This window comes from Lepisma saccharinum, chromosome 21 (assembly GCF_977018435.1).
Source record: "Lepisma saccharinum chromosome 21, izLepSacc3.1, whole genome shotgun sequence".
Classification (NCBI taxonomy): Eukaryota; Metazoa; Arthropoda; class Insecta; order Zygentoma; family Lepismatidae; genus Lepisma; species Lepisma saccharinum.
The window spans coordinates 8,038,099-8,061,612 of record NC_139249.1 but is presented as its reverse complement, the minus strand read 5'-3'; the positions used below and the strand labels follow the sequence as shown (position 1 = coordinate 8,061,612).

The following is a 23,514-nucleotide window of genomic DNA, read 5'->3' as shown; positions in this document are numbered from 1 at the left end:
TATTAAACGAGAAGACAAAAGTTTATGAAGAGAAAAGTAATATGCATTTCCTGAATTAAGCCTGTTTTTTATTTCCTCTTTAATATCTTTTCCATTTGTTAGTATTACTCCTAACTACATTTATTTATTTATATATATACTCGTATATATACACGTATAATCATCATATGTACCGTTGTGTGTGTATTTGTATATATAGAGAGAGACGGAGAGAATACATACATATATATGATGATGATATATAACATATTTATATGTAACTTTTCGCTCTTAACTGCAGATGTTATTAAAGAAAAGTTTCTCTGTAGATGGCAAATAAATAAAGCTATGTGTATCCAACACAAAAGACTAGATATCACTGTAGTTCGTACTCGGCAAGTTTTGAGACCGCTTTATGTTAAAATAGAGCAATCTGATTGGACCTGCAGTTTCAAGTCGGATTTGAACACTTCACAATGTTTTCCCACCTGGTTTCCAACCTGGGAATCCTTGTTTACGAAGATGGATTACGCTAACTGTAGATCGTGATTCAACGTGAACTGAACAGTGGGTTGGCGCCTGCCCAGCAACGAAACTCTTAAATTGTGCACTGGAAGTAAGAAGTATGTAAAGGTGCTTTGGAAACACCGTAACATCTATGCTACACACTGAATATCCCAAATGATGTGAATCACAATATCACCACGTGTGGAAGATCTTCAGAAAAGCAAGTTCAGCGAAGAGAGGAATTTCCTCTGAATCCTGTTTTCGTGTAAGAGACGGCGAATTATGTTTGTCATGCAATTCTTCCCGGGTCCAGCCGTCCACCTCAATACCGCGGGGTAACCAACCCAGAACGAAATTGTTCTACGTTACCGGAACGAGATCCCACACCCTGACACACGTCACGAGCAGGCCGGACAAATCTCCCAGAGCTCACAATGGAGAGATTCGTTCACAATGGGAGGATGGGAAGAAGGCGCAAGATGGGATCAAGGTCTATGCAAAGTCCCGGAGCAGAATGGAACTCGTGTCACCAACGAATGACTTCAACCGGAACCTCGCGGGAGGGAGGAGAAAGGACGCGGTTTCGGGGGCCCCGGAGCTTTCCCCCTCGCGAGCAATTCTTTTTTCATGATATCTCCGGCAAGAATTTCAACAAACTCTATCGCAAAACGAAAGGGAGGAAGGCACAACTCGAAAAGAAAGATAAACGAAGCGGAATGAATGCACATGTTTCCCATTTCCTTATTTAGTAACACTCTGCCAAGCAAATTCTTCGGGCGAAATTCAGCAGAAAGTTCGAAGATCTCCGGCGTGGGGTTCCTTAGCAGCGCGTACGTGAATTCGGGGAACGGCTCCATATGTTCAATGGAAGACTCATATGATCTACGACGCCAAAGCAGTATTCTCGTAAATGCACCAGAAAAACACAGTCCGCCACTGTTCCTCTCGAGTCTTGGGAATCTGTGCGGGCAAAGCAGTACGCGCTGCTGCAATTGGCTGGAAGATGTAGCCGCGTTTTCCCCTCCAGGCATTCGCTTCTCCTCTCACGACATCATTGCGCAGAGGACTTGTTTACGTTCTCTTGATCCAGGTAGCTTCTCTAATCTTCAACTCGAGACCACTTGCATCAGAGTGCGAAACCTCAAATGAATGCTTGACCGAAACAACAGAAGAATATCGAGCTTGGGCCTTACACGCTAAAGCTAACAACCTGATTTGAAAATGCGAGTAACCAAAGTTAAAGTTTGTTAAGCCAACTGTACACTCAGATAGGGTGATCGGTACTAACCCTACTGTCGAATGTGGGATCCAACGACTGTGGAATGTGCCTGAACCCGCAAATAAGCCCCCTATACCCATTTCATTACAAGCACTGGCGGTTATCAATTTATGATTAAGTAGTCATTAAAAAATCCCTGTAAAGCATTGATTACTCTCGACTTGGATGTAAAACCATACCTGTTCAAACAATAACATAAAGGTTTGCTCTCTACGCCAGACAAGAGTCAACCTCCTTCGCCCACAACCCAACTTCACCGTCGCCCTAACGACTTTCCCCTGTCCTCAAGCTCACGACTAGACTTCACCGTCACCCACACGACTCGCCTAAGTCCTTGCCCTCACCATCGAGGCCCGCCGCGTTCACACCTTTACTGATCACCTTCTCCCCTTACTCGCACAACTCATTGGTGAGGGTAAATGTCGCATCACTCTTGGTGGTGAACACCACAGCTCTAGACACAAGCTTCAACACCAACAACTTATGCACCACACAACACAAAAACACTTCATTTCGTTGGACGGTAAGTGGTGTTTGTATCGCTTCATAGTACTGTTTTCTGATACGTGCGTGAATGAATGAATTTCATACGTTTCTGCCACTTTTGGCTAACTGCGAAGATAAGGAAAGATTAAATGCATGGGAGGACAACTACAAACACGTGGACAGCACACAAGCCCACAGAGGAAAATCGAGTCGAGACGCCAGAGCCTAGCTAGACTACAAAATGCAGTATGATGTGGTGCCGGCGAGACAGGTAGTTTCGAGACCACGGAGTGGAACCTCGTCCCCATTTTTCGGTGCTTTATCGACTGAAATGACCTATTTCTTCATCGAGCAGCTCAAAATTGCAAAGTACAAGAACATGTCTCTTGCACAGCTATAAACCGCTTCTCAAGCCATTCACATACCTGCCAGAAAACCTTAGCTGCGATGTCCGTGATATCTCCGCCCATCAAAGACGAGTACATCTCACCGAGAAAGTTATCCTTAAGCACACGCACTATGCACTAAGTTACGGCCAAAGTAATTTTCAAGCCAGGACCATCTCGCCCATTCCCTCGTCGCCCCCAAATGGTCGCACTGCCCAATGAGCGCAATGTCGTTCCCTCAAGTGCAGAAGTTGCAAGGAGAGAGAGAGACCAGCTGTATCTTTATTGTTATTACTGGACTAACGCGTTCCACCACCGCCGCAACCTGTTATTATGTGAGCTCGGACCTACAGGGTGTGAAATCAAGATGAGGCTCTCAAGACACCGGGCAGCGGGGAGGTTTCAGGAGACTGCCGGCAAGGTTCTTTCAAGTAGCCAGACACACAGACTTCAGAAGGATGCTATATTCTGGCTACACGAAGTGAAAAACTTTAAATTCGAGTCTGTCATGCTTATCGAAAGTCGCTATTTAAATAGATCTGCATAATTTATCTTCGTCTTCCCACTGGCAGGGAAATGCATCGAAAACTTACTTTCCGAACCAATTGTGAATTAAACTCTTGGTGATGAACGAACATGCTATATTATGGGATTACATTCATATTTATTATCTATTGAAGCATAACATCGATATTTTCACTACCTATGAAGGCAAAAGCAATGCGTTGTAACGTGAAGACCACGTACTGTAATAAGGTCACGGGTTCGATCATCGACAAAGGTACACTCCACTTTAAACTGCAGGTCTAATCTCAATTAGCCTACATGAGCATAAAATGAACTTCAAAACATTTTACAAACATATTTTTAAATAGTAATAGAACAATTAAAAACTTCTGATGAATACTGCACAGAATTGTAATGGGATCATTATTTGTTGCTTTCTTAATTAATAAATAAATAACAGTCCATTATGTCACTTTCCTGCCAAGTTTGATTAATGGTGATGTTTAGATATTTTCAAAGTGACGGTCACAAAGAAACACTCATGCCCATGACAGCCCACCCTTCCCAACCCAGGCGGTTCACGAATTTAGTAGTCGTGGATGTGGCATTAAAGGGGGATCAGATACTTATCATATATTCCTGCATATTTATTATATTTAAGACACTCGAGTTACGGGAGAGGAGGGGGTTGCTACGTAAACTACAGGACACGCTGTCTACTAGACACAAACCTGAAAATCCAATATCTCGAACCAGTAGTTCAGAAAATGTCGATTAGATAAACACGTGGTAACTCCATTCATTCAGTACAAGCTTACAGTGAATGGTAAGCCATCGAAGGAAACACACAAACCTACATATTGCATTCTATCATTCCAAGTATTGCAAATGTGACTTCTAGCGTACGTTCGTAAGGTAAAGGTAAAATTCCCAGTGCATATAGCACTGTGCCATGAAGGCACATCTTATGAGATGTGTGAGCCACACATTCTCGAACTCGGCAATTTTACTGGCGATGTGATCAGCATCATGCTCCGCTCGCCTTTACCCCACACGGTTGCCCCAGGTACGCATTGATTTCAGGCTGGGCGAGCCCCAGAACCGCATTATGGGGTGGCAAGGAGACAACAATTTCGACCATAGATGACGCACCCCTGGAATCGAACCCGGGCCTCCCGCGTGGAAGTCAGACGCCCTACATAGAATCCAATTGACGAGACAATCTTTACTTGCAAATTCTTTATACACCCAAGTTTTGGAATTTCAAAAACAAATTTTTCGATTCACTTCATCTTACTGTGCAGGTCCGTGCGAGAGACTTCAGGGCAAGATTGGCAGATGCAAAATTTGTATTCCTACGATGGGCCTTCCATGGTTTTCAGAGCAGGAGGGGCGAACAGACCGGGGCAAGGAGGGGCTCCCGGTGTATCGAAAGACACTAACAGACTAGCGAGAACACGAGTGCGACCGACATGGTCAGCATCCCAACGCGCCCAGGATTGCTTACACTGTGGGTTGCCATGGCGACCGGTTTCGGGTTACTTCCGATACAAGTTTCGGGCGTCCGTGTTCGGAAATACAAGCAGACGCGCGAGGAGAGATGCTGCAGAACAGAGCGATTCAATACGGACATCTATCGAGAGGACCCTTCTGGGAGGGGAGATTATTCTATTTGTTGTCTCCGGGAAGGAGAAGTCTTTGCGCCTTGCGAGCTGGGGTGCGGCATCTGCGTGAATTCCCAGTCTCCAAAGAATTCTACCTTGTTTTGTGGATTTGAATAATGCTATTGCGATATTGTTGTCGAACAGCTGCATTTGTTACTTTAGGTATTTTATTAAAAGTCAGTCATATTTCAGACCTCGTGCAGTACTTGGAACATTAAGTGCATTTCGAAGCCCTTTTTGAAAATATAAAATCACACATTTTCTAGGGATGGCATTTCATGAAGGGTTTGTAGAAAATCCACATAATGAAATACGAAGGTGACGAATAAGAAATATGTGGATAGACCGTAAAACAGGTAAAGAATAAAACTGTCCGAATGATGCACACATTCGGACATCCGAACATCTTGGATACACCGAATATCTGGATCAATTCTGATAGTGTGTCCGATATTCTGATATGTTAATTACCGACAGAAAATTACCCCATATCCAGATAAAATTTTATCCGGATATGGCCATCCCTTGGATCGTCCAGGGTTTCTAAACAGGGGTAGAAACTAGTCATAGGGTCAAAATTACTACAGTAAAACCTCGTTAATACGGACCCCGATAAGCCGGACTTCGATAAATGTGGCTAGAAGTCAGCAATCACATTCGTCATATTGCTCCACAGTATTGCTTAACATTTTACTGTACTGTACAGTGTATTTAGGTCTATGCCCTTTAAATACTCCATAATAAACGTGTCTTGTTGCTATAAACGGAGTTTTAATGCACTTTCTACTGTTCTTTTAGGTTATTTCAGTTAATCCGGACTTTCATTAAACCGGTCAACTTATCCCACACATTAGTCAGGATTAACGAGGTTTTACTGTATAACTAATTACAATTTACTGAACATTTTAATCGCAGTTTATCGATAAATTAGTGAAATATAGATTCTATTCACAAAAAATACTATGTAGCATCCAATCATTGTTGTACCATATGTTTTCATTTTGTGTACTATGCTTTCATTTTGCACAAAAAAGCTGTTGAGGTGTAACAAAGGTGACTTGATAACAAAGTGGTTAATAGGACAAGAACCAGTGAGTAAAACCTACACTTGAAACCAAAATAAAAAATCTTGTCAGCCAACTATGGAAAGTGCTCCAGAAAAGTTTTCATAACTAAGCTACTTTGTCGGTACAATAACAGTTATTACTAGGCTAGAAAATAATATCGAAGAATGACTTATATACGATGAAGATGAAACTGACATTACTGAACATTTCCCACCAATTGTTTCAATGCAATTTAGAAAACTGCTGGTCTATCTCTTATGGATTTTAGTAAACGACAGCTCTTGAAGGAATATAGAATATGAAAATCTATCCTAGATACTTTGTAAGGAAGAGAATGTCCATCAGTCGACAACCATCTGTCAATCAGAGCATGGTTGAGTACGTACGACGACACAATAATGATCATATGAGCATTCTTCTTAATTCAGTCGGAAAGCTGGTTCATTGCGAACCCAAATATATCTTCCATATCGTTATGAAAATTGCATGAGTTATTACACGATTGATTGACTGATTGATTTGGTTTATTTTACTTCGCTTTTCTGCCACATTTGGATAATCGCGAAGATGATAATGAGTGTTGTCCCTCAAACTCGCAAAGAACACCCATGTCCAGGTCGGGATTCGAACCCAGGACTCCTGAGGGTATTACACGAATACTTATCCCATTTCACTCTTTAATACATCTAGCTTAGTTCAATAGTTCCTTCACTATTACCAAATTTCTTTCGCGATAATATTAAATGAAAATCCGATGGTAACTTTTGGTTCACTCTGTACAAAAATGTTTTTGTTTATGTATACAGAATACGTTCGATCACTTGTGGACAAAAAAAGGAATTCATTTTCGCATTCTCAAATTCTGGTATTTTAAAAAATAAATAAATAAATAAATAAATAAATAAATAAACTCTATCCATGATTTTTAGAGGAATTTTAGTGTACATTCAAAATTCCATGACTTTTTCACCCATAGGTGAAATTCCTGACCGTTACAGGTTCTCTAGAGCGAAAACGCCTAATTGCATAACACACAAATGCAGCTCAACAACAACAACAAAGAAAGAAAAAAAATCTAGCAAAATTACCAACTACAGTCCTGCACGTATCCTACAGAAGACAACAATAGCTTACTATTCCGAATTTACCAACCGAGAGATTAGCTTTAGAGCGACGTGAGAGCCGGTAAAGCACAATGGTGGATTCCTAACATCTCTCGCAGCTCAATGAGATTATTTCTACTAAGCTTTGGCCTAGAATATTAAGCAAGCCATTTCCCCCAAGTTAGACGAGATGACCGGGTGCGGTCAGTCCTCGCTGTTCCGCTGGCTGGGTGCTGCGGTAACATCCAGACGGTATCTCAAGCAGAGGGGTGACAGAAGATCGATGTGCACGTTGGAAGGTGCTTTCGTTTCGCAGAACCAAACGAACGGTCCGGTTGTGACAGGATGGAAAACTGTTCCAACAGCCTCAATTCGCGCCTCGTGAGCGAAAACGAAAACACATTGCGGATAAAGGACGGAAGCCTTCCGCAAACACCTGTGTTTACCCATGCTGGAACTTTCCTGCTATGAAAAAATTTCAATCTATATAAATTAAACGTAACGTTTCAACCTTCTAGCAAGGTCTTCTTCAGACTCTACACCAAGTACAAATGTAACAAGGTACAAGAACAGGACGATATATATACACAAAAATACTCCCCTCCAGACTACTAGAAAGTTACATTCTAGCAGGTGGCTTTCCCTTGTCAACTTTACTTTCACCTGGAAGTGAATGTGGTTGGACTCTTATCTCACGCTCTATTTTCTTCCTTCTTCTCTCCTCTTTCTCTCTTGTCCTTTCCATTCTTTCTAACACCTTCATCCATTCTTTATTTATCATCAGTCCCCCATAACAGTTCATTGTGTCTTCTTCACCTTTCCATTTCCTTGGCCTCTTTCCATTTTCTCACTAGCATTCTCTTCTCCCTTCCTATCTGCTTAGCCTCATCCCACTCTATGTCATGTCCTGTTTCTCTCGTGTGTTTACATATCGCATTTCTCTCTCTCTTAAGTCGTACATCATCCCTATGTTGTTTCAACCTGTCTTTAAGCCTCGTTTTCGTTTCTCCTATGTACATTCTTTACATTTCACTTCGTAGATAATGCCTTCCTCTTCCTCTTCTCTGTTTTCCTTTTTCTTGTTAGCATTCTTCGCTATTCCTGCTAGAATGGTTGATACACCAGAAGCATGGAAGGAATAAACGAAATAGGGTAACAAACTTCCCTATTGCAATTTAGTTGCACACGTATACTTCTTCTATTCCCGTTCGCCAAATGGCTTGTCAGTACACGATAATGTAACGAAACCGACATTTTAGGCGAAAAGGCAATTTCTGTTTCGCCTAATTTAAGCTAAGGGAAATTTGGGAGAACTGTTATCAATTGACTGCCATTGGTTGCTTCAGTTTATTTTCCTTTCCCTTTCTGCTACTTTTAATGAACCGCGAAGATGAACGAGTGATGATATGAAGGGACATTTACACAGAACACCCATGCTGGGATTCGAACCCGGGATCCCTGGCGTCGTAGCGCGATGTATTAACCACTTCGGCACGGAGGTTGGCTCATTTCTAGGAATGAATCATTTACGAAGAAGTGTCCGCGGTGGCTCAGTCGGTAACGCGTCTGACTACCATGCTCAAGGTCTCGGGTTCGATCCCCGGCCGGTTCAAATCCGGGAACTTTTCTAACGGTGGAAGCGGCCCCGGCGCCCACCCAGCGTCGAATAACATGGGTACCTGGGGGAAACCCTGGGGGGTAAAGGCGGTCAGGGGCGTGATGCTGATCACATCACCCCCACTCACGACCGGATCAAGAAAGTGTGGGTCGTTACCCCCACACCCCCTATACGCCTTCATGGCGTGGTGCTATGCACAGGGGAACACTTTACCTTTTACCTTTTTTTTTACGAAGAAGTGTGTGTTGTTTGATTTTCTTTAAAGTTCACTTCCACTAAATGCACAGAAAGGCAAATCGGGACTGGACCTACAGTTTAAAGTGGGATCTGAGTGTGACTCCGCCGTGTATCGAACCCGGGACCCCTTGATTATCTCTACAGAGAGAGTTAAGGCGACGACGTTACCACTGCGCCACTGGAGAGGCGATTTACTGACGAGACACTTGAATCATTACGATGGCAAGAAGTGTGCAGAATATGTTTGGTTTTGAAGACAGCTAATCTATGTTAAGAAATAAACAATGATTCAACGCCGATGAAAGTGTTGGTCAACGCAACAAGATAAAGCGTGCAAAAGGACAATACTGCAATGCAACAGAACAATGCATCAAGAGGGAATTGAAGATCCACAAGCCAAAAGGTGCCTGCCGGCGAGGGAACCAATTACGCGCATCAGACAGACAATTCGAGCGTCGAGCCACATTTCCTGGGCATTTCTCTCAAAAGGGGAGAAGCGTGGTCGCCAACAGGTGGCAACATTGGTGATGAGTTCCCGTGGCCCCCGCCGATCCCTCACCTTCGACCAAAACCTTACAATTTGATCAATATCATGTCCGTTCCAGACGCAAAGCTGTGGACCAAAGAGCTTAATACATTCCGCCGCCGCGGCCAGACAATGCGAGCGGGGGGTGGGGGGTTGTTGGCGAGGGTGGAAAGCTTAGCGCTGTTCCACCCCACCGTTATCCACCAGAAAGTTTTTCTGGCTGCTGGCGGGATCGGCGTGTGGAAACGGTGCAAGGGAGGCGTGAACAGTAAATAAAGCTTACCTATGGCTGAACGAGTTCCTCGCCCACACTCAAGTACGCATGCAGATATAAGGAGGGGCCGAAAGGTTAATTGTGACGGTGTGTTTACTTTCTGTTACTTTACATACGTTAATTCAAAACTGGAGGCTTTTCAGAACGAAACTTGTTTAGTTGCGCTGTTTTGAACGTGTTTTGAATTTGTTTTTGAACGTGTTTTAAATTTCTGTTTCTGAACTTGTTCTGAATCTCTGTTTCTGAACTTGTTCTGAATCTCTGTTTCTGAACTTGTTCTGAATCTCTGTTTCTGAACTTGTTCTGAATCTCTGTTTCTGAACTTGTTCTGAATCTCTGTTTCTGAACTTGTTCTGAACCTCTGTTTTTGAACTTGTTCTGAATCTCTGTTTCTGAACATTTTTTGAATTTCTGTTTTTGAACATGTTTTGAATTTCTGTTTTTGAACATGTTTTGAATTTCTGTCTTTGAACATGTTTTGAATTCCTGTCTTTGAACATGTTTTGAATTTCTGTCTTTGAACATGTTTTGAATTTCTGTTTTTGAACTTGTTCTGAATTTCTGTTTTTGAACTTGTTCTGAATTTCTGTTTTTGAACTTGTTCTGAATTTCTGTTTTTGAACTTGTTCTGAATCTCTGTTTTTGAACTTGTTCTGAATCTCTGTTTTTGAACTGGTTCTGAATTTGTTTTTGAACTTGTTTTGAAATTCTGTTTCTTAACATGTTTTGAATTTCTGTCTTTGAACTTGTTTTGAATTTCTGTTTTGGAACTTGTTTTGAATTTTACGTACACTTTATACGCAAATAGGCTAATTGGTTTGATTTATTGATTTGGTATATTTTACTTCGCCTTTCTACCACTTTGGTTAATCGTGAGGATGAGGATGAGTGATAGGATGGAATTGATGAAGGGACACTCACGAATACCCATGTCCGGGCCGGGATTCGAACCCGGGATCCTTGACCTGTGCTAAACACACTCCCACGGAGGTCGTACAGAGAGGCTAATCGGGACTGGTCCCACAGTTTAGTGGGATCCCAACCACAGTGCAAAGTGCCTCCCGACGTCTTTCTAACATTTTCAGCTAATCGCCACGATGAGAATGAGTAATGATCCCATCAAATTGAGTTTTGCTTAAGTAAATCCACTTTATACACACACAGACTAATCGGGGTTGGAACTACAGTTTAAAGTGGGGTCCGAGTCAATCGAACGAGGCCCCTTGCTTATAAGGCCACGACTTTACCACTACGTCATCGGGGAGGACCGTTCAAACTTATATTATTATTTGTTTTAGTCCAACATGAATGATTGTGTGTTGATGTTTCATATTTAACACGTTTGCCCGAAGAGAGGGTACAACATGAATACCCATTTCCGATTTAAATTTCAACCGTAAGTATTATAAATTTTGCACTAACTTTAACAGCGCCAATAAGGAGGATAGCAATCTTTAATTGTACAAGAAATTCATAATTCAGCCTTTTGCAATGAGACAAATGAAATTCTGTGCGAGAGTTAAATGATGTGTTGAAATTTAAAAACTAGAGCACTTAGGCAACCGCCGCTGTCACAGTTAATTAAAACCCGAGTCTTTAACGCTGCGTCTTCACACAGGCACATCTGCAGATGCGACCACTCTACGTAAAAGCCAAGTTTGTCCCAACAGATAACGCTCACTTAAGAGAGCGAGGGATGCTTAGTGAAGGAAGAAAAGTATCCGAGGAACGGAATGCACTAATGAGTTCTGCCCGTATCGTAAATACAGTATGCCAAAAACCACAACAGTACCGCACTATGAAGAGCATTTTGGAAACATTGAGCAAATGAATGTCTTAAACAGAGAATGAAGGGTCTCACTTCTCGCACCAATGTTCCACAACCACTCAAACCACTCCGTGAACCTGTGACGTCATGGAGAGCGAATGACAAGAACGCCTAAGCCCGAAAAGTTTCAGCTACTCAAGTTAGCACATAGGCAAAGATGTAGGCAAGTTTGAGAGTTCTTAGTGACATACTTTTATGGCACGATAGGCAAGAGGCTGGTGGTCTGCTTGTTGTGCAAAGAGATTTGATTTGATTTTTCTTATTAGCGTCGCTTTTCTACCACTTTTGGATAATCGTGACGATAAGGATGAAGCTTATGATGCACGGATACTCACGAAAGACAGCCATGCACATAGCGGAATTTGAAGAACGGACTGCGTGGCATAGAGCGACATGCTAACCACTACGCCACGCGGGTCGGCAGATTTTATGAAAAGAGAGACCCACAGTGGAATGGATCAAGATCATGCAAATATATATATATATATATATATATATATATATATATATATATATATATATATATATATATAGCTATAAATAAAAAAATGTGTGTGTGTTCTTGAACATCGTATTATCTTGTCTACTCGGCACTCGACCTCGGTGCAAAGTGGAATCGGAACCACCGAGTGGCCCAACGGAGATCGAACCCAGAACCCCCTGATTACAAGTCGGCGACGTTACCACGACGTCACCGAAGACATCCTAATGTCAAGACAACAGAGCCCAGTTTACAACCAAGTACAACATTTTGGTAAATGTGATGATAATATTATTGCGGGACTTCATTAAGTAAAAGAGTATGCTGTAACTAGGGATTCGTCGCTTTATGTTGGGCAACGTGGTCTCTCTTGACGGTCAACATTACATCCAGAATAGGATCATTAATGCTGAATTTGTTTCGGTTATTAAATCATCTGTTCGCTAACTGTAGGAAACAGAGTCGCTGAAGGTATTGAAACGTCTTTCAATGTGTACCCTGTACTGCATCTTTCCCCATTAACGTCAGGAAACAGCCTTCTCTAAAACGCTGAACATGCTCTCTCGTGAATTCTCTAAGAATCTCATTTCTTCCAACTTTCCACCGGCACATTCGGCCATGAACGTGTCCGGCCTGAACCAGAAAGACAATTTCCTGCATTGAAAACGCGCATCTACAGTACTTTGTCGTCGGGTGCAAAAACAACGTAATTAGTTCACTTCATTACAGTGCTATTCAAACATGCATAATATAAACCTTAAGACAGCGCCACGTATGGGGAGGCTCGTGGTTTAATTTCCACGTCTCGAGGAAGCCTCCGCCTAATTCATCACCAAAGATTAATGATGCGGTGAAATATTTACACAGCTCCACAACCCAACGCTCGGATGAAAATTTCAAGCAAGCTGCGCCATCTCTTCTCCTTTACCGTCACCGTGCATAAAACTGAGCGACACGCTTCTGAATATAACTCTTCCCCACGGAGTACACACTCAACTGCAATTTGCAGACTAGCGAGGCTCTGGCGACTGGACACACGGCTTCTGTGGGGACTTGTGTTGTGTGTCGTCACTGTGTGTTTGCGATTGTCCTTTCATCGTCAAGCAAAATCAATCAGTCAAGGAACACCTGTGAAACCTCCTACAGGATCTCCCAGATGTAGTGGTGGTAACGTCGTGGCCTTGTGATCAAGGAGTCCCTGGTTCGATACGCGGTGGAGATCCTTAGTGGTTCGGATCCCACTTTAAACCCTAAGTCCATTCCCGATTGGGTCATCTGCGCATAAAGTGGACTTTAAAGAAAAACGTAATCCTCCTACAGGATTCACACTAATTTTCTGAACAAATTCTCTTGATTTCTCCAGTCCTTTCAGGCATTTGAACATATTTAAAAACTTTGATTAATTTTTTATTTTTATTTGCTTCGCCTTTTGTGCCACTTCTGGCTAATTTGCGAAGATGGCAATCAGTGATGATATAATGAAATTGATGAATGGCGACTCAGAAACATTCATGCCAAGGCCAAGATTCGAACCCGGGAACCCTGCAGTTGTAGTGCGATGTGCATATTAACAAACATTTCTATAAGGTTTTATGATGCTTCAACTCTGTTTACTGTGTATTTTGAGTAGTAATATGACATTAATGGCTACAGTTCCAAGAACTACCACCTGTATTATTTATTTTTACTCTTTAAAATGTCTTCTGATTCAAATTACGGGGTTCAAGGGTCCAGGGTTCGAAACCCAGTGGAGACACATAGTGGTTCGGATCCCACTTTAATCTGTAGGTCCAGTCCTGATTAGCCTTCTGTGTATAAAGTGGACTTAAAACTCAAAGTCAATCTTCCACTTAATTAACACATATTAGCAACCGTTACACTGGTGTTGTGTGGTGACCTACCACTGATGACGTTTACGTAAACAAATAAATCTCTGCGCAGGCCTTCTATATAAGAAGGAGTTGGCGAACCAAGACGAACAAAGAAATATGCGGAGTTGCTTTCAAACATGAGCGTCCGTAAAATGCTTAGTCCCACCATCTCAACTCCCCCTCTATCCCCCTTTCCGGACGGGTGGGAGGGAGGCACAAAACGCCCATCGTCAACCCTTCCACCTTGCTTGACATTAACTTAAGGCATGCATAATACATTCGCCGGAGACGAACTCGCTGATTAAGTTTCTGCGACAGCGACCGACGTTATCTTAAGGGGGTGGAGGGGTGGGGGGTGCGTCCCTTGGCTGGATTCGGGAAGTAACTCGGAGAAATCTTGAAAGACGGAGACGAGCGTAAGAAGACGGTGCCCACGCGAAACACGGGTTGCTTCCAGAGAACAAAACTTCCTGGAGATTTATTAACTCCAGCGGGCACGATGAACAGGTTAGGACTGTTCCTTCGGACAAAAAACCAGCCAAGGGTGAAAACAATGAAGGGACAGAACGGTGAACAATGGTCGTTACTTTTATCCCGTTCCCGGAATACTGAGAGCGAGAGGGAGTCGCAAGCAGTGATGCTCCTGGACCAGAAGAAAATTTCCCTGTCGTATTACAAAAAATCGTCTTTCGACCAAAAAATTTCCCTTTTCCACACAAAATACATACGCACACACTTATTTAGGGTATAGCCCGAGATTTCGATCTAGCAGGTTCCACGTACGATGTTCAGGGGTGTAGAAGCTAATTTAGCTTCAAATGACGCATTTGTGAACACTTTTATTTATTAATGCTTTGCACTTCTACAGAGGATTGAACCTCCAATTACAGAAGGCGTACACTGTGTTTAATTAATACAATAGAAATTACATGGAAATATGGAAACACATATTCATTCATTCACGTACAATACATATAACATACAACATACGTAACACACGAGATATATATACACTTTATACGTAATTCATAAGTATTGCACACTGTAAATGGTAACATTTATATTAAACAATCTATATTCTATCAGAGTTTCGTTTTCTATAGCACTGAATCTATTATTCTATTACATCTGTCAAATGGAAGTGAAAAATCTACACATTGTTTGTTTGCAACAAGTATATTGTAACTGTGACACATTCTATAGGTATGTCTATTCTATCTATTCTATGGTTCCCTGTCACAAAAATATTCATTGGTATATCAGTTGCGGGTGGAAGAAAAGTGTCTTCTACGGATAAAATGTTATCAGAATTTCGGATAACTTTCTATCCGGTTTTGAAATATCCGAATATCGGTTATTCTGATATCTGAATGTGTGGATTGTCTACATTAAGCGGGTATCGAAATTCAGAAATACAAATTATCCGAAATGTCCCGATATCCGAAGGTGTGCATAATCCAGACAGTCTTATCGTTTATCCGTTTTCCGGAGTCCCCACATATTCATTTATTCGTTATTTTCGTATTTCAATGTACGTACTCTCCACAAATAATTCATCGAAATCTGCTGTACTCGGATTATTAGGATATCTGAATCATCCGGATATTCGAATATCCGAATTATCCGTTGCATCCGAAATGGATACCAGATAATTTGATATCCGGATATCCGTTATGTGGATTTTGTGGCAATCCCTAGAATCCTCACTATTAATTCGACTTAAAACTCGAAAGTTCTTACACTTTCCATTATAATTAATAACTGAGTTCGTATTGAAACGAAATACAAGTTTGAGTTTTGGTTTTTAAGTCAACTTTATGCACAGCAAGGCTATTCGGGACTGGACCTACAGTTTAAAGTGCGAACTGAACCACTTGTGCCTCCAGTTGATTACAAAGCGACGACGCTACCACTGCACCAACGGGGAGGCCCAAAACAAATGCGACATTTCAGTCGCTTATACGAGATGTGCCGGTTAATAATTCTTAATTACGTCGCTGGATGGCGCTGCAAGCAAGGGTTCATGCACAATCTCAAATGTTACGTCAGTGTGTTGCCAGGACAGTACATGTCAAAACGCCGCGGATGTGCAACCGAGTGCGAGTGATCGTGATATTGGGTTTGTGTGGGAAACATGTTGACCTTCAAACCAAATAAGGAGCATGTACGGCACGTCCTGCATTTCTTGTTCAATCAAAAGAAAAACGCGAGTGAAATCCATCGTATACTTGTGGAAACGTACGGTGACATTGTCCTAACGCAAGACGCGTGTGTGCGTTGGTTTCGACGATTCAAAAGTGGTGATTTCGAATTGAAGGACAAAGATCGCCTGGGCCAGCCCAAAAAAATTCCAAGACGCCAAATTGCAAGTACTGTTGGACGAAGACGATACGCAAACGCAACAAGAACTGGCAGAGAAGTTAAATGTTGGTCGCCAAACCATATCTGATCGTCTTCATGCCATGGGAAAGATACAGATTGGGCGACAAGACACGGAAAATTGATTTTGCAGCACGACAACGCCTCATCACACACAGCGAAAGACGTCAGACACACCATTTCTGCTGGTAATTCTCGCCCCACCCGCCATACGCACCAGACTTAGCCCCTTCGGACTACCACTTGTTTTCATCGATGTCTCACTCACTTTCCAGCAACACTTCAACAATTACGAAGATGTCGAACAATGACTTGCTGACTGGATCACCTCAAAATGTGAACGATTTTTCTGGTAGGGCATCCAGAATTTGACGGACAGATGGGCAAAATGTATAGCTAGCGATGGCGCATACTTTGAATAAAGCACTTCTTACCTTTCTCACCAGATACACTTGTTTTCTTTCGGATCAATTAAGAATTATTAACCGTCACACCTGGTACTCCACTAGAAGAGGGAAAACAGAAGAAACGGTGAGTCTGTATAAGCAAATGCGTAGTGTGTCTTGCACATTTCTTACATGTTTCTCCCTTTTTCCCTTTTCCTGTTAATTTCCGGCTCCAAAATTCCCCGCTCCTGGAGAAAATTTCACGCCAGGAGCATCACTGCTCACAAGATGAAACCAGAGCATGGCCCCCTCGGAAAAATACTCGTAGTTACGGCTTCAGAATTTTCGGTAGAGAAAATTCCAGTCTGCGATAGCTCGCAATGGTCGTATTAAAGTACGACAATGAAGATCTCTCGCCGGGGAAGAGGAAAAAAACGAAGAAGGAAGGTTGCATGATTTCTTCTCCATTTGTCTCTGAAGGAGGAGAGGGGGGAGTATTAAAGTTCATTCTTAAGGGATTCGAGTCACGGAATGCAGATATAAATCGCTGGGGCTTCGCATTTGAACGTCACGCCGCAGTAAAAGTAATAAGGAAAAGGAAGAAGAAAGAAAGCACGTGTCTCTTGCATAGAAAGATACAAGTTCATAAACGAGCACAATTCATGTGAGCAGAGGGGGAAGGACGAAGGTATCTTCCGGTAACTGCCTTCAAACACGCCGTGAGATCACGAAGATACTTTACATTATTCCAAGGCAGAAAATCCAATCCTTTATAGCCCCCTTGTGTACCCGAACACCTCAGTTTAAAGAGGAAAAAATATTGCGCGACTGTCTTTAGGAAAAGCATGAAGAAAAGGCTAAGTAGTAAACAATAATATAAACCTGGACTTCCTAACCTAACAATTCGTGACCTACAATTCCGCTTAGATCTAATAATGCGTGGATGGTTATGTTGCGAGGGCAAGGTTTACACCTCTTAGCATTCAGTTTTGGGGTTTGTTGAAAACTTATTGGATACACACGGGTGGCCCTTTTTCAAGACAACCAAAATGTCACTCACACTTCAACGTAGTTCACCCTGGACTGCCTTTCTACAGACTACGGTAGCCATGGAAAGTATAATGTGCTGTATGCTGCTCATGTGCGTTTGTGATTGTCTATTCATCTATTTCATCTGTCCATGTGTGTTTGTGATTGTCTCTTATCTTTTTAATCTGTCCATTGATGTACCTGTATCGAATCCGGGGCCACGACAAGGTAATCTGAACTGCATCTGAAAGTTCAAAGAGGGATCCAAACTACTAGGCAATGTATCTCCGCAGAGAACTGAACTCTGTACCCCTTGATTACGAGTCAACATCATTGGCTCCTGTGCTGGTTCCGAACGGTTTAGAGGAAAATCTTGAAACACTGAGAGCGCCTTGAAACGAAAAAGTTTGGGAACCCCTGGTCCAAAAGCTTGTACAAGGGTGAGTCATAAATCTTGCAATTTTCTGCTACATAACATACCTTTATTCATTCCAGTACAATGAAAGCAGGTTAACATTCAAAGTATAGCCCCTCGTGTTGGACTGTGCTGCCAGTTCCTAGATTCCACGTCGATACCACGTCTTGTCCTTAGAGGCAAAGAAGTTAGTCACTGCTGTTCCACCTCCTGCTGGTTGGTGAAGCTTCGTGATTGCAGGAAGTGCGCCATGGACCGAAACAGGTAGTAATCCGAAGGGGCAAGGTCAGGACTATATGCCGGGTGTGGCATCGGTTCGATGCCATCAAGTTCCTGAAGTTTGTGTTGAGTTTTCCTACACGAGTGCGGTTTTGCGTTATCCTGTTGCAGCAGGGCGCGCTTTCGGTTCACCAAAAAAGGATATTTTTGGCGTAGTGCAGCGTACATCCGAGGACATGCTGAGTTGGTTTGACAATCGTCGTGTGCTAGAGGATGGATTTTCCTCACAGGCCATGGGGCGACCGGACAGTGGCTGATCTTCGACATTTGTGCATCCTGCACGAAATTTCTGGAACCAACGTGTTGCTGTGCTGTGGTTAACTGCATCTTTCCCTTTCGCATGACAAATGTTGCGGGTTGCGGACGCAGCGTTATGACCGGGTTCGAACTCGTACAGTAAGAGTTCACAGACCAGACGTTGTTGAACACTCGTCGTCACTGCCACTCACAACTGACTGACAAAGTGGCGCCCTCCGTGTAACATAGTCTGCGTGCCACACTACCTCTTGGGCCAGTTTGCCCTTGTCCTTACAGTTGCTCACGGCGTATACACGCGCCCGCTGTTTGGGTTGTGGAAATATTGCAACACTTACCTTAAAGACACCCTTGTATCATAAATGGCTATGTACTCAATGTGTGCAGTTTTTCCATTTCACTAAAGTTTGATGCGAAAAGAAGTAAAATGACAAAGAAAGAAATGGATACGCTTTAGCAAGAATTTCCACCATCCTACGTCGACGCGGGGGCTCGCTGAGAAATATTGCGCATCTCGGAATACAAGAGTGGGCATCGTTAAATAAAGTTCGAAATAAGCAATCCAGTTTCCACTATTTCATTAACAACGCCAAACTTGAGAGTCGCTCGATTTGGTGCGGCAATCCCAGAGAAGGCAGCGGGGGGAGGAAAGAGGTTCCCTGACAAAGAGAATTCGCTCAAAAGAAAGCAAGGAACGACGGAACTTCCCATTTTTCTTCTCCCCGGAAATAAAATATGACAATAATTGGGATTCCGGGAACAGAGGAATTTCTGCACGACGAATGAATAAGCGCCACGAGGTGAGAGAACGGGAAGATATTCGGAACAGAGCGGGAGAGTTGTACATAAAGAAGTGCGTTAATTAAAAGTTGTTGTGCTGAAAACTTACTTCTCATTTCTTCCCCCCGCCAGGATTCCTCTCTTTCTGCGTTCACTCAATTAATTACATTCCTCTTCCGCCTACTTCCATTCTTTCGCCCCCTCCCCGGGTCCTCTCAGACCATCGCAGGCACAGGATGGGTCTTACGTGTCAGAATCTGAGGATTTAATTTTGAAAATCTCGCGTGCCCGGCAGTGATTCCAAGGCTCGACCTGAAAATTTATCACCTCCTTATGGACCGTAAGAGAAAAAAAAGAACGGTTTTTAAAAAGAGTTGGATAAGGAACAGATAGGCGGGGGCAAAAAAAAACCTGACCTTACGTCGGATATAATCTTCCTTTAAAACCGTTCCGATTAATCGAGTACGCCCTTGCAAACACCTGGCCTTTTATTGATTTGTCTTCACCTTCGCCATTCTAATGGTAGAGCGAAGGATCTGAAGATATAAAAGAGAATGTTTCCATGAGGCAGCACTAGAGTATCTTTTTAACTATCATGATCATACACAATGTTCTCTGATGAGACCCACTTTCAGGAAACTATTAATTAAAGCATACACTTAGGTATGAGGGATCGTATTGGGAAATGTAGCTCAATAATCATCGTTCATCCTTGATGGTAGAGCAAATTGCTGCTCATAGTGAGCTCGGTGGTAAAGAGCAAGAGGTACTAATTTACATACTTCAATGGCAAAACATGACACTTGAGTTTCAACCCCTACAGACTGGATCAGTATGGTTGTTGGTATAGGTTTGCCTACTTCTGTACAGCAGCTGAAGTTCCGGTGTGATGATTTATGGTCGCGACCGTACAAAGAGTCTGACTTGCGAGACGCAACAGCACGATCTCGCCCAAAACGTCCTCCTTCCTCTCTCTCTCTCTCTCTCTCTCTCTCTCTCTCTCTCTCTCTCTCTCTCTCTCTCTCTCTCTCTCTTTTGTGTGTGTGTGTTTTCGTAACTTGCTCCTCGAACGAATGACTGAATTAGAACTGTTCCCTGCTCCCAGACATTTATTCCAATCGAATTTACTAACCGAATGCAGAGTAAGGCCTGTAGCCTCTTCCTGGATTTCGTCTATTTACATGTTTATACCGCTGATGACCAGGAAGAGCTTAAGTGCTGTCTGACACTGCATTCCTCTGATGTTTCTGAATATTTCCTGATTGGAAAACGATGGTTGAATGACTGGAAGTTGGAGTTCTTTGTACATCATAATTCAACGATTCTACGGATCGTTACGAAAGGATGGTTTGTATTTGCAAATTTCGTTATTGGATGTACCTAGGTTAAGGAAACGTCAATGACTTAACTAGAGATCATACCCCTAGTTTAGTAGCATGAGCATGGCTTGTTAATTGATTAATGTCCGCTCATGACAAACACATGTAACTTCGGTACCCATAACTTGGGTAGCTTCTGCAAGCTTCATTGTTCCAATTCTTGTCTATGGAGTCACAACTTTCCACAATATGTATTAAGAACAGATATTGCAGGGGTAAGGTCACCCGCCGCTGTCCAGTGTTGAGAATAACGTTTGGCAGTCGAGAATACAATAACAAATATTGACGAGATAGAAAATTTAGATAACAAAAATCAGATAGTGATACAACAGTTGAGTTTGCTTTAGTTTCAAGTCCACTTTTATGCACAGATAGGCTAATTGTGACTGGGTCTACAGTTTAAAGTGGGATCCGAACCACTGTGCAATGTGCCTCCAACGGCTATCGAACCCGGAACCCCTTGATTACAAGCAGAGACGTTAGCACTACGTCATCGGGGAGGCCCATGTACAAAAGTTGAATAACAGAAATCAGATGCTGATACAAAATCTGGTTTACAAAATTCAAATTATATAAAATTTGGATTACAAAAATCAGATGCTGATACAAAATTTGGATTACAAAAATCAGATCATATAAAATTTGGATTACAAAAATCAGATGCTGATACAAAATTTGGATTACAAAAATCAGATGCTGATACAAAGTTTGAGTTACATCAGTCAGATAATTATAAAAAGTTCGGATAAGAAAAACCAAAGTTTGAGAATAAAGAATGTCAAGAATAGGAACAACGTGTCAAAATTGTTTGTCAGAGTTTGTTTTAAGGGCACGTATGATCAGAGCTGGGAGTACAGGTTACAGTGCCAACCGAACTACTCAGTAGTTTCCATCATCGGGAATGGAACCTGGAATCCGTTGGTTACAAAGCGTGGGCATTATGGCACGTAGTGACCATAGTGCTTTATGATACTCATTTTCGCCACGTCTGCAGCTTGAGATCCGCATCTTCCGAGAACCACACACACACAGACAGAAAAAAAAAACTGGGCTCACCGCACATTCAGCGAGTCAGCACAGTTTCACCTTCCACGGTGGAGACTTTTGAGGACCACCCGCCACCTTCGCATCCGCTGGGGACTCTTGACAACCCAATCTAAGAGTCGACTTTTCTCACCCTCCGGCCACAAATACAATCAATAACCGCCCCATACTCAGCCATCCCCGTAACTCGATCATGATCCTAGACGGAAATTTTTTCTTCATCTCAAATTTCCCCGCATTTCCTATCCATGAGGGGGGAAAAGTAAACGTCGTTATCTCACGCCCATCCTCCTTTCCTCGCTATTTTAACTGTTCAGGCAGAACAGACGGGGAAAAAGGGGAAAAAACATCCACTGAAACAAATTTACTGCTACACGTACGGAAAAGGGTGTATGCGTACTTATTTGGCGTTGACGAGGCCTAACTCTTAAGGACACCTATATGTTGCTTCGGTTTCATGTAGCACTATCTTCCGTCCAAAATGCCGCCCAATAAGAACGGAGCTGCGTTGCCAACTGTGCTTGTAATTAAATCAAATGGTGCAATGCCCAGTACAGTACGCGACGCCGAAACGCTTGGAAGCAACCAGAAGTCCAAAGTCGTGCAATTTCGGCCGTCTTCGTGTAGTTCCGGCATTCATTACAGAGGTGAGCATGAGGAAAATGCTACCGTTCTCAAACATACGGCCGTATGGAGTAGTTATACATTTTTACCGATGTACCAAATATTCGGGATCTTCAATATTAAAATGATTTTACCGCACAAGTAAGATTTAGCTCATTCGTTTTTTTGGCATTTGTGCGCCGGTATGTATACTGCATATTCAAGTACAAAAGAAATGTATAATACTTCTTTGAAATGTTTGTGTGTGGGCGTAGTAATGAAGTCAATAAATATTATAACAACGTGCAAGATTGATTGATTTATTTAGTTTATTTTACTTCGCGTTTTGTGCCTCTTGGCTAATTTGCGAAGATGGGGATGAGTTATGAAATGATGAAATTGATGAATGGACATTCACAAACAACCAAGCCCGACCGGGATTCGAACCCGGGACCCTTGGAGTCGCAGCGCGATGTGCTAACCACTCGGTCACAGGGTCGGGCAACTACGTGCAAGAGATTGGAACAATAAATAAATGCATAATTAATAACAAATGAGCTGAGAATTTGCAATTACGTGCGAAGTTCGCACAAATGTATGAAGTTACGAATATTTTTGTATACTGTCTTCGGAACACTTTTGAACAACCCTACACCATTTTGAACAACCCTACACCATTCAGCCACTGCAAATTTAGATGTACTAATCTGAAGCACAGTTTAGAGTGGGGTGGAAACCAAGAATCACCACCAGGAATTAAATCAGGAGAAATTTATTTTTCCTCTCTAACAGCATTCGACAACTGCCGATGATTTATCCCTTTCGGTGGTATATAACTCATAACAAGCAATAAAAATCAAATTGGTATTTCAATAGATACGTAACAAGACTGTGTTACATACAGTTCTTCAATGGGCTTCGTTCTTCAGGAGTGTTGATGATTAGAAGCATAAATGGTAATCAATTTCCTTACATCTGAAAATTCGCAAACAAAATCATCATCCCCCATAACGTAAACAATTGACGAAGGGGAGGTACAATTAAGGAACTAAAGCGAGAGACAGAGGGGGGCGGGAGGGGCAATTACTACAGGAAACTCTTTCAAATCTGAACAAAGTTTTCGGGCTTCCACACGGCCATTAGCAGAGCGTT

The 23,514-nt window shown here is 42.4% G+C and overlaps 1 protein-coding gene across 11 annotated transcripts in view; it reads right to left on the bottom strand.

Moving 5' to 3' along the window:
• The window catches only part of LOC146004042 (nucleolysin TIAR-like), a 1,204,848-nt gene that overhangs the window by 728,066 nt on the left and 453,268 nt on the right, over positions 1-23,514 (bottom strand). The window lies entirely within an intron of this gene.